Below are 13,095 nucleotides of genomic sequence, written 5' to 3'. Positions count from 1 at the left end.
TGACACACAGCTCTGTTCCGAGAAGTCCATTCGGTGGGACACGGGACTCAAAGCAGTCCATACAATACCCTTCACCTCAAGGGTCCACTCGTGGAACATGGCTATATTGCCTCCCTCACCAAACAACAAAGAGTAGCTCAAAAACCCCACTACCCCTGCCACGGAGGTATCTCCTGAGGAACTCCACACACCACCACTACATCTCCCAGATGTCCACAAAGGGGCCACCATGGTTATGTCCTATTCCTCTGACCATTCTGGGATGTCACTGCTCCACCCCAAGCAGGTGTCCACAGACGGACACCACTCTGCCTCCCAGCCAGGGGTTCACTGATCTCCCCCCCCCCACGGGAGCACCTTCAGTCACCGATGCTCAGTCCTCGAACTGTGCACACCGGCATTCCGTCCCAGTGTTTACTCTGGGAAACCACTGCTTTTTCCACAAACTTGTACTCTGGGATACCCTCCAGGTGTCACCCCTATACCTCCCTCTGTCACCACCTATGTTCACGCAGGGGCACCACCGTTGTGCTCGTCAGGAGTCTACCACTGGACACAGCTATATCCTCCCATGGTTTAAGCAGAGTGATCCACGAGACAGCTGTGGTGCCTACTATCTCAACCAAAGCTTGAGGGGCCACTGCAAGGTCCCTCGATGACTAGCTTCAACCTAGACTCACACCTCGGTAATACCAGATGCATAAGTAGCTTACCTTTGATAATGCACTTTCGGGTGGATACTGCAAAGCCCGCACCTTGTGAATATTCCCCAGGTACGAGACTGGATCCACAAAACTGTGAAGCAGTACTTCTGCGAAATGTTAAGTGGTCCTGGACGAATCTGCACTGACTGTTCGGCTCCCGAGGTGATGACAGTCACGAATGCCACCCTCGGTGCGGATATGATTGTTTCGCAGGTTTGGCTGGGCCCTTAGAGGCAGAGCACACCTGAACAGTGATATGACCAGCTTTCACATCTCAACACTGGGACTTTCAGAAGGTTTAAAAAAAAACAAAAAACTTCTGAAAGTGGTGGGAGGGCCAGGAGGAATCAGTGATTAAACAAAGTATCACCAGAAAGTGATACCGAAGGGAAGTAACTGGTATTGTGACCACCTGAGTCTTGTACATCACTGTATTTCAGTCGGCTGTGTAGGAACGTTGATTCTGGAGGACGCATCTAACCACAGACTCCTCTTGTGAATAGATACCAGGGAAGTACCTCCTAAGGTGGTGGGTCTGGGGAACGGCTCGAAACAGAAAACCCTGCAGGACCAAAAGGCTCACCCTGTCACACCTGTCAAGGCAAGTATGTTTGGTAAATGTGTTCACCAATGCCCAAGTAGCAGCCGGGCAGATATCCAGGACGACTCAATGCAATGGTAAAATCCTTGGCTCGAGTAGTATCAACACTTAACCCTTCGGAGGGCCTGCTTCTTGGCCAGTGCAAACCACAATTTAATGCAGAGGACTATCCATGTTGAGATAGTTCTTTTCTGCACCGCCCTTCTTTGCCTCGGAGCAGCCAACGAACAGTTGAACGTCCCTGTGATGGTCTCTAGTACGATCAATGCAGACAATGAGGGCCCTTTAAGGATGTCCTCGAAGTCTCTGCTCTCCTTTTTTGGAAGGTTGGGAGGGGGGGGGATGTCAGGTCAGGCAAATAATGCCAGAAGGGTGACAGCCTGCCCGACATGAAAAAGTGCCAACTCAGTCAGCAAAGTGGCTTGAGTTCTTAACACCAGTTTGTCAGGAAAAAAGTGGATTGAGAGGGCCTGAGGCTCACTTATGCGATGAGCCGATGTTATCACAATCAGAACGACAATTGTCAGGGTCTAGAGATGCAATGGACAACTGTGTAACAACTGAAAAGTGGTACACATTAAAAAAATGAGAACTACTTTCAAGTCCCACTGATACCACAAAGAGCTTGGCTGAAACTTGTGCTCGTCACAACAGATACAAACAAAGCATACTGATACAGCAACTGCAAAAAAAAGGTGAAAGAGCCGACACGTAGCCTTTAAGAGTGCCCAGCAGAAGTCTTTACTGGTCCACAGAACCCCCCCCCCCCCCCCCCCCCAACAAAAAAAAAACCACAGCTTGTAGTGCAACAAGTCCATCTGAAGGTTGCCACATCAAGCCACAAACTTGTCCCTGTCATACACAGAGTTTGTAGAAGGGCACCTGCCTGCCAAGATGACAGACGATCTCAGGAGGGAAATCAAATGGAATCAACTGCTGCCACTGAATCTCCACATGATGAGGTGCAGACTGTAGGCTTGGGAGCAGGACCCTGACCTGCGGCTGCACTAGAAATTGGTCAAGGTGCAGAGTCCTTGTGACCCTGGAGGATGCACAGCCTTGGATGTTGCAGAATTCTTGGAGGATTCGGAGTAACAAATGTTGCAATGGGAGCCTTCCCACCAGAAGCAGACTTGTTCCGGTTCCAAAGCAGACCAGCAGCAGTTCCAGAGGCCAGGAGCAGATGTCTTAGAGAGCTCTTAGCGAGCCTTACTTGACGAATATGAGGCCCACACACGGGGCAGCCCTTAAGAAACCCTAACCAGACAGATGCTTCCGGGGGCCTGTGCCCATCTTGTTTCCAATACGGCACAATCAAGTGGCCTCCTGGCAGAGCTCTGTGCACCTCCCTATGGGAGGAGCTGGACAGGGGAGTGGTCAGTCCCCTGTCCTTGTGCAGTTTCGCACCAGAGCGGGAACCAGCGGTCCCTGAAGTGGGTCAAACTGGATTATGCAAGGAGGGCACCAAATGTGCCCTTCAAAGCAGTTTGCTGGTGCTCAGACGCCACCCCTGACCTAATACATATGGGGAGGTGGTCACACCGCTCCCTTGCAGGAAATCCTTTGTTGTACCTCTGGCCTGAGCCAGGCTCACCGCCAGGCGTGTCTGGAGTTAGCAGCAGCATGGGCTGGCAGCTAAACCCATAAGGCTGCACACAAAACTGGGGAGTGCTCTAAGGATCCTACAGAGTATATGGTATCATGCAACCTGCATGTGAATCGGTAACGTTGCATGACTCCAATATGTTTGTAAGAAAATGCCACTGTTGGCATGATCACCCCCCACCTTTTGCCTAGTGTTGATTGAAAGTGCGCTGGGACCCTACTAACCAGGACCCAACATAAGTGTTCTTTCCCTAAACCTGTACCATAGTTGTCACAATTGGCACAGCCCTGGCACAGTTAATTCACTTGTAAAAAGGTACCCCTGGTACCAAGGGCCCTATGGCCAGGGAAGGTCCCTAAGGGCTGCAGCATGAATTATGCCACACTGGGGGACCCCTCACCCATCACATGTACACTGCTTTGCTGCTTGTGTGCGCTGGTGGGGAGAAAAGACAAAGTCGACATGGCACTCCCCTCGTAGTGCCATGCCCACAAACCACTGCCTGTGGCATAGGTAAGTCACCCCTCTAGCAGGCCTTACAGCCCTAAGGCAGGGTGCACTATACCACAGGTGAGAGCATATGTGCATGAACACTGTGCCCCTACAGTGTCTAAGCAAAACCTTAGACATTGTAAGTGCAGGGTAGCCATAAAGAGTATATGGTCTGGGAGTTTGTCAAACACGAACTCCACCGCTCCATAATGGCTACACTGAATACTGAGAAGTTTGGTATCAAACTCCACAGCACAATAAACCCACACTGACGCCAGTGCTGGATTTATTGAAAAATGCACAGAGGGCATCTTAGAGATACTCCCTGTATGTTATCGCAACTGCTAGTGCAAGGCTGACCGGTCTGTGCCAGCCTGCCACTTCCAGGCGAGTTTCTGGCCACATGGGGTGAGTGCCTTGGAGCACTCTGTGGTCAGAAACAAAGCCTGTCCTGGGAGGAGGTGCTTCACACCTCCCCCTGCAGGAACGAACACCTGGTGGCGAGCCTCAAAGGCTCAAGCCTGGTGTTACAGGGCCCCAGGGCACTCCAGCTAGTGAAGATCCCCGCCCCACGGACAAGCAGCCAATACTTTTGGCGGCAAGTCCAGAGGGATAATGAGAAAAACAAGGAGTCACCCCCTCAGCCAGGACCACCCCTAAGGTGTCCAGAGCTGAAGTGACCCCCCCCTCTTTGAGAAAGCCTCCATCCTGCTTCAGAGGATCAGGTCCAATAGGGATAGGGATGTGGCCTCCTCCCCAGAGGAAGTGGGTACAAGGAGGGTGTAGCCACTCTCAGGGACAGTGGCCATTGGCTACTGGCCTCTGATCCTAACACACCCCTAAAATTTGTATTTAGGGGCGACCCTGAACCCAGATCTTCAGATTCCTGAGAACCTCAAGAAAGGAGGACTGCTGAGCTGAAAACCCCACAGAGAAGAGAAGGAGACATCAAATGACTCGCCCCAGCCCTACCGGCCCATCTCCTGCTTTGAAAAGCTCCAAGAAAAGAAGCAATGCGTTCTGCAGGACCAGTGACCCCTGAAAAGCCTCCCGAGGACTGCCTGCACCACGGAGGACCAAGAAACTCCAGTGGACAGCAGACCTGTCTAAAAACAAGACAAAGAAACCATCTTAAAAGGGACTCTCACCTCACTCGAGAAGCGTGAGTCCAACTACTCTGCACCGGACACCCTCGGCCCACGTCCAGAGAAACCAACCAACCAGCCAGAGAGGATCCCCAGGCGACCCAGACGACGTGTCCACCCTGGGCTGACCTCTCTGCACCCCCACGACGACACCTGCAGAGGGAATCCCGAGGACCCCCCTGACCGTGACGACGATATGACACCTGGAGAAGCACTGCACCCGCAGCCCCAAGGCCCGAGAGAGCCCACCAGTGCAGCAACGACCAGCAGGCAGCCCTCACCCTTGCCCAGTCGGTGGCTTGCCTGAGAGCACCCCCCAACTGTGCCCTCCCTGCAGCACCTAAGTGACAGCCCCGCACACCCCTGTCCATCAATAGAGTTCTATCGAGAACCCCACGCCCTGTTTGCACACTGCACCTCGCCGCCCCCGTGCTGCTGGGTGTGTTTTTTGTGCCTACTTGGGGCCCAAAGTAGTCCTCCAAACCCCCCTGGTCTGCCCTCTGACAACGTGGGTACTTACCTGCAAGCAGACCGGAACCGGAGTGCCCCCAGTCTCCATAGAGGCCCACGTTATTTTGGTCGCTGTTTGACCTCTGCACCTAACCTGTGTTGCTGATGCTGGGTGTTTGGGGTTATCTTGACCCCAACGGTGGGCTACCTATGCCCAAGAGATTAAAACGTACGTTTTTTACTTACCTCAAAAACTGTACAGGAACTGTGTCCACTTAAAATAGCGTTTTGCCATTTTAAAGAAAACTGTGTACATTGTTGATTCCATGCAAAGTACTAAGTATTACTATGCAAAGTACCTTTCATTTAATGTACTTACCTGCTAAATGAATCTTGTGGCTCTAGAAGGAAAATGTCACTTACCCAGTGTACATCTGTTCGTGGCATTAGTCGCTGCAGATTCACATGCTGTGCACATCCCGCCATCTGGTGTTGGGCTCGGAGTGTTACAAGTTGTTTTTCTTCGAAGAAGTCTTTGAGTCACGAGACCGAGGGACTCCTCCTACTTTGGTTCCATTGCGCATGGGCGTCGACTCCATGTTAGATTGTTTTCCCCGCAGAGGGTGAGGTAGGAGTTGTGTATGTTAGTAATAGTGCCCATGCAACGGAATGAATAATTATGTACAAAATGAAGGTTAAAGTAATATATTTACAAATGTTGAAGATTACTTCCAAACTGCTACAGGCTCTAGGGGAGGCGGGTGGGCGCATGTGAATCTACTGCGACTGATGCCACGAACAGATGTACACTGGGTAAGTGACATTTTCAGTTCGATGGCATCTGTCGCTGTAGATACGCATGTTCTGCATAGACTAGTAAGCAGTTATTTCCCCAAAAGCGGTGGATCAGCCTGTAGGAGTGGAAGTAGTCTGAAATAATGTCCTTAATACAGCTTGACCTACTGTGGCTTGTTGTGCGGATAACACGTCTACACAGTAGTGCTTGGTGAATGTGTGAGGCGTAGACCATGTGGCTGCCTTACATATTTCTTGCATTGGGATGTTTCCTAGAAAGGCCATGGTAGCACCTTTCTTTCTGGTTGAGTGTGCCCTTGGTGTAATAGGCAGCTCTCTCTTTGCTTTAAGATAGCAGGTTTGGATGCACCTAACTATCCATCTAGCAATACCTTGTTTTGATATGGGATTTCCTGTATGAGGTTTTTGAAATGCAATAAATAGTTGTTTTGTCTTCCTAATTAGTTTTGTTCTGTCGATGTAGTACATTAGTGCTCTTTTGATGTCTAATGTATGTAGTGCTCTTTCAGCTATTGAGTCTGGCTGGGGAAGAACACTGGTAATTCTACTGTTTGATTTAAGTGGAACGGTGAGATAACCTTTGGTAAGAATTTTGGGTTGGTTCTTAGAACTACCTTATTCTTGTGTATTTGAATAAATGGTTCTTGTATAGTAAACGCCTGAATTTCACTTACTCTTCTTAGAGATGTAATGGCCACAAGAAATGCAACTTTCCATGTTAAGTATTGTATTTCGCAAGAATGCATGGGTTCGAAAGGTGGACCCATGAGTCTTGTTAAGACAATGTTGAGGTTCCATGAAGGAACAGGTGGTGTCCTTGGTGGTATAATTCTCTTTAGTCCTTCCATAAACGCTTTTATGACAGGTATTCTAAATAAGGAAGTTGAATGAGTAATTTGCAGGTATGCAGATATTGCTGCAAGATGTATCTTTATGGAAGAGAAAGCTAGATTGGATTTTTGCAAATGTAGTAAATATCCTACTACATCTTTCGGAGATGCATGCAATGGTTGAACTTGATTATTATAGCAGTAGCAAACAAATCTTTTCCATTTACTTGCATAGCAGTGTCTAGTGGATGGTCTTCTAGCCTGTTTTATGACCTCCATACATTCTTGTGTGAGGTCTAAGTGTCCAAATTCTAGGATTTCAGGAGCCAAATTGCTAGATTCAGCGATGCTGGGTTTGGATGCCTGATCTGTTGCTTGTGTTGTGTTAACAGATCTGGCCTGTTGGGTAGTTTGACATGAGGTACTACTGACAGGTCTAGTAGTGTTGTATACCAAGGTTGTCTTGCCCATGTTGGTGCTATTAGTATGAGTTTGAGTTTGTTTTGACTCAATCTGTTTACTAGATATGGAAGGAGAGGGAGAGGGGGAAAAGCGTATGCAAATATCCCTGACCAATTCATCCATAGAGCATTGCCTTGAGATTGCCGGTGTGGGTACCTGGATGCGAAGTTTTGGCATTTTGCGTTTTTTGTTGCAAATAGATCTATTTGAGGTGTTCCCCAAATTCTGAAGTAAGTGTTCAGCATTTGGGGGTGAATTTCCCATTCGTGGACCTGTTGGTGATCCCGAGAGAGACTGTCTGCTAGCTGGTTCTGGATCCCTGGAATAAACTGTGCTATTAGGCGAATGTGGTTGGGAATCGCCCACTGCCATATTTTTTGTGTTAGTAGACACAACTGTGTTGAGTGTGTCCCCCCCTGTTTGTTTAAATAATACATTGTTGTCATGTTGTCTGTTTTGACCAGAATGTATTTGTGGGTTATTATGGGTTGGAATGCTTTCAACGCTAGAAATACTGCTAACAATTCGAGGTGATTGATATGGAACTTTCTTTGATGTACGTCCCATTGTCCTTGTATGCTTCGTTGATTGAGGTGTGCCCCCCACCCGGTCATGGAAGCATCTGTTGTTATCACGTATTGTGGCACTGGGTCTTGGAAAGGCCGCCCTTTGTTTAAATTTGTACTGTTCCACCATAGAAGCGAGATATATGTTTGGCGGTCTATCAACACCAGATCTAGAAGTTGACCCTGTGCGTGTGACCATTGTGATTCTAGGCACTGTTGTAGAGGCCTCATGTGCAATCTTGCGTTTGGGACAATGGCTATGCATGAGGACATCATGCCTAGGAGTTTTAATACCATCTTTGCACGTACTTTTTGTGTTGGATACATAGCTTGTATCACCTTGTGAAAATTGTGAACCCTTTGTGGACTTGGAGTGGCTATCCCCTTTGTTGTGTTGATTGTCGCTCCTAAGTATTGCTGTGTTTGACACAGCAGAATGTGTGACTTTGCATAGTTGATGGAGAAAGCCAGTTTGCAAAGGGTTTGTATAACATAATCTGTGTGGTGTGAACACTGTTAGCGAGTTGGTTTTTATTAACCAATCGTCTAGGTACGGGAACACGTGTATTTTCTGCCTTCTGATATGTGCAGCTACTACTGCTAGACATTTCGTAAAGACTCTTGGCGCGGTTGTTATTCCGAATGGCAACACTTTGAATTGGTAGTGTATTCCTTTGAATACGAACCGTAGGTATTTCCTGTGCGAGGGATGTATCGGTATATGGAAATACGCGTCTTTTAGATCTAAGGTTGTCATGTAGTCCTGCTGTTTCAGTAGTGGTATTACGTCTTATAACGTGACCATGTAAAAGTGTTCTGATTTGATGAAGGTGTTTAATGTTCTGAGATCTAATATTGGTCTCAGAGTTTTGTCCTTTTTTGGTATTAGAAAGTAAAGTGAGTAAACTCCTGTGTTCTTTTGTGGACCTGGTACTAATTCTATTGCGTCTTTTTGCAGTAATGCTTGAACTTCTAGTTGTAGAAGGTCTAAATGCTGTTTTGACATATTTTGTGTTTTCGGTGGGACGTTTGGAGGGAGTTGGAGAAATTCTATGCAATAACCATGTTGGATAATTGCTAAGACCCAAGTGTCTGTTGTTATCTCCTCCCAAGATTTGAAGAACTGACTTAGTCTTCCCCCCACTGGTGTTGTGTGAAGGGTTTGAGTGACTTGTGAGTCACTGCTTGTTTTGAGGGGTTTTGGGCCCTTGAAATGTTCCCCGGTTTCTTGGGAATTGGCCCCCTCTGTATTGGCCCCGAAAGCCTCCCCTTTGATACTGTCCCTGGTAGGTAGACGGTGTTGTTTGTGAGGTGCTGGCTTGACCTCGAAACCCTCCTCTGAAAGTAGTTTTGCGAAATGTGCCAAATGTGCCTCTGCCCTGCGGGGAATAGAGTGCGCCCATGGCTTTAGCTGTGTCAGTGTCTTTCTTTAATTTTTCAATTGCAGTGTCCACTTCCGGCCCAAACAATTGCTGTTCATTGAACGGCATATTGAGCACTGCCTGTTGTATCTCAGGTTTGAAGCCGGATGTGCGCAGCCATGCGTGCCTCCTTATCGTTACAGCAGTATTTATAGTTCTTGCAGCTGTATCTGCTGCATCCATAGACGAACGGATTTGGTTGTTGGATATGTTTTGTCCCTCTTCAACCACTTGTTTTGCCCGTTTTTGGAATTCTTTGGGGAGGTGCTCGATGAGATGCTGCATCTTGTCCCAATGGGCTCTGTCATATCGCGCTAGGAGTGCCTGCGAGTTGGCTATGCGCCACTGATTTGCAGCTTGTACGGCAACCCTTTTTCCAGCTGCATCAAACTTTCGGCTCTCCTTGTCTGGAGGTGGTGCGTCGCCTGATGTGTGCGAGTTGGCTCTTTTACGAGCTGCTCCTACGACAACTGAATCTGGTGTCAGTTGTGATGTAATAAAAGCAGGGTCTGTGGGTGGTGCCTTGTATTTCTTTTCCACCCTTGGGGTTATTGCTCTGCTTTTAACTGGCTCCTTAAAGATTTGTTTAGCGTGCCTTAGCATTCCCGGGAGCATAGGAAGGCTTTGATAATTGCTATGGGTGGAGGATAGGGTGTTAAAAAGGAAGTCATCCTCGATAGGCTCTGAATGTAGCGATACGTTATGAAACTCTGCTGCCCTAGCTACCACTTGAGCTTATGCTGTACTGTCCTCAGGTGGTGAGGGCTTAGTGGGGTACGACTCAGGGCTATTGTCCGACACTGGGGCGTCAGAGATCCCATGCGTCCTGGTCATCTTGGCTCATGGTGGTATGAGCTGGTGATTGTGACGGAGTCTGTGCCGGTGATATATGAGTTGCCGGTGGTGGAGAGGGTGGTGGAGTTACCTTTTTTACCACTTTTGCTTGTGGTGTTTTTTCTTGTTGGAAATCTAGTTTCCTTTTTCTTCTGATTGGGGGAAGGGTGCTGATCTTCCCTATACCACTTTGTATAAAGATCCGCTTTTGCGTGTGATCTACGGCTGTTTGTAATTCCTCCTCAAATCTGTGTTTTTGAAGTTGGGAGGACAGTGATTGTTCCTCTGAGTAGGAACTGGCTTTCGGTTCGGTTGCTGGGCGTTTTGGCACCGAAACCGTGTCTTTTGTTCTTTTCGGCTCCGAAGAGATTTTCCTCTTTTTCGGTGTCGTACCTTCTTGGCGTCGACCATCTTCGGTGCCGCTATCTGTGCCGAGCAGCTTCGGTGCCGCTGTCTCGGTCCTTTTCTGCAGCACTTTCTCGGTCCCGAGATTGCTGCGTGCCTGTGTCTCGACCTGAGTCGGACGACCTCGGCACCAGTTCGCCCTTTTTCGGTGCCGATGGACGGTCACCTAATTTATGGGTTGAGCCATGGCCTGTTGGCAGTGGCGTTCCCTGGGCTTTGTCTGTTTTTCCGTGTGATGTTTGTTTTGACGTCTTACTCACGGTTTGTTCGACGTCGAATTCTTCGGAGTCCGATTCGTGGATGGAGAAAGTTTCTTCTTCTTCTCCCTCTTCCTCGAACCGTTGTTGTCCTGTCGGCGTGGACGCCATCTGCAACCTTCTGGCTCTTCGGTCTCGGAGCGTTTTCCTCGACCGAAACGCTCGACAGGCCTCACACGACTCTTCTTTGTGATCGGGTGACAGGCACAAGTTACAGACCAAATGTTGGTCTGTATAGGGATATTTACTGTGGCATTTAGGACAGAATCGGAACGGGGTCCGTTCCATCAGTCTCGATGTTGCACGCGGTCGGGCCGACCAGGCCCCGACGGGGGATCGAAATTACCCCAAAGGGCTACCGGAGCTCTTCAAGATTCGGTGTCGATTCTAATATAACCCGATACCGAACGAAACAATACCGACAAATTTTCCGTTGATTCTGACTAACTTTCCGACCCGAAACACGGAGCGAAAAGGAACACGTCCGAACCCGATGGCGGAAAAAAAACAATCTAACATGGAGTCGACGCCCATGCGCAATGGAACCAAAGTAGGAGGAGTCCCTCGGTCTCATGACTCGAAAAGACTTCTTTGAAGAAAAACAACTTGTAACACTCCGACCCAACACCAGACGGCGGACTATGCACAGCATGTCTATCTGCAGCTACACATGCCACCGAACATAAATTTACAAAAATAATTTTTCTATATAAAAACGTATTGGCCTGGAGGTAAGTCATTGAGTATGTGTTTTCACTTATTGCTTGTGTTGTGTGTACAACAAATGCCTAACACTACCCTCTGATAAGCCTAACTGCTCGACCACATTACCACAAATAGAGTATTAGTATTATCTATTATTGCCTCTGTCAAGCTTCTTGGATAACCCCTAGACTCTGTGCACCCTATCTCTCATTTTGATATAGTACATACAGAGCCAGCTTTCTACAATGTTTGATACCAAACATGCCTCGGGTCAGAGAAACCATTATGTGGATGGACCACTCCTGTTGACCAGTGTCCACTACATACCTTAAGATGGCTTCCTCGCACTTACAAAGCCCAGGGAATGGCGTCTGGGCTTGAAGGGGTACTCTGATCATGGACTCCCTCACACCTAGGGGCATGCACCCTGCCCTGAGGCTGAAGGGTCTACCAGAGGGGTAAATTACAATGCCTAAGCGCAGGGACCAGGATGTAAGGCAAGCCTGATATTGGTGGTGAAAGGGTGCATGCACCATTTCACACAGGCGGCAGTGGCAGACCTCCAGACAGTTTGCATGGGTGACCATACATGCTGCAGCCTATGGGGACCCCTGGTGTACTAAAGCCCTGGCCACACAAGTAGCCTATACTAGGGACTTACAAAGGTGCACCAGTAGGCCAATTGTGGGTGTAAAAAGTTTACCAGCAACCAAATTTAGAGGAAAGAGCAGACATACTGGGGTCCTGATTAGCAGTCCGGAACAGAGCCTGCTCCAGAAGGGGTGTTAGCACACCGCTCCCAACAGGATGACCTGTGAATTAGCATTCGAAGGCAGGGGGCCTTTGCTATGCAAATCTACCTTCTCTCGGAGGTGAGTAAATGCCGTCTACCCTGACCCAGGGCCCATTTGGTGGCTGCACAGGTGGAAAAATTAGTAGTCAAAGGCGTACCCACATCCAGGCAAGTCCACCCCTGAGTTCAGCCACCTGATGTGGACAGGAAATTTGAAAGTCTGCCATCTTCGTGATGGCAGAAGTAGGAACCCTGCACCATTTTAAGTACATGTGCTGGACACTGGTGACAAAGTTCCCCAGCTATATGATGGCTTCACTGAAAATAGGGATGTTTGGCATCAAGCATCTCATATTAAAAAACCCTCACTGATGCCAGTGTTGGATGTATGGATGCCTGCACCCAGAGGGCACCTTAGAGATGATCCCTGAAAACCTACTAACTACCAGTGTGCGGACTGTCTAGTTTTAGCCAGCCTGCCATCACCAGACCCAAGTGACCTACCATAAGAGCTTTCGCTCTCAGACAGTCGATCACAAAGCCTGCTCTAGGATAGGTATTTACACACTGAACCCAACAGGATGACCTGTGAATCTGCATTCCAAGGAGCTATCTTATGGGAGGGGGGGCGACGGCCAATCGCCCTCGGTATGCAGATTTGGCGTCACTCACAGGAGAGATGCCAACCGGCTGCCCCCGGGACCATCTGGCACCTGTACAGGCAGGAAATTTTGTATTTGTGTGCAGTATAGGTGTGTTGGCAGATGTGGGGTATCTTGGACAGGGTTATGCTCACTTCCCACTGGAAGTGGTCATATAGGGGGGCGTAGTGACCAAAGGGCTAAGACCAACATTGGCTACTACCCTACACTCCTCCAACAACCCTAAATTCAGTAATTAGGGGAGTCACTGGCACCATAAAATCTGATGCTGCTGACCTGAATGAAGGACACTAAAGAGAGGCAAAATCAAGAATAGAAAACCAGCAACTGAAGTGGAGCCGATAAC

General features: G+C 48.6%; 1 protein-coding gene across 1 annotated transcript in view; it reads right to left on the bottom strand.

The window, feature by feature from the left end:
* The window catches only part of NUP160 (nucleoporin 160), a 325,024-nt gene that overhangs the window by 16,085 nt on the left and 295,844 nt on the right, over positions 1 to 13,095 (bottom strand). The gene's annotated exons all lie outside the window — the stretch shown is intronic.

The sequence above is a fragment of the Pleurodeles waltl genome, chromosome 3_1, assembly GCF_031143425.1.
Source record: "Pleurodeles waltl isolate 20211129_DDA chromosome 3_1, aPleWal1.hap1.20221129, whole genome shotgun sequence".
Taxonomy (NCBI): domain Eukaryota; kingdom Metazoa; phylum Chordata; class Amphibia; order Caudata; family Salamandridae; genus Pleurodeles; species Pleurodeles waltl.
The sequence above is the reverse complement of the archived record's forward strand: the minus strand, read 5'-3'. Positions and strand labels throughout refer to the sequence as shown.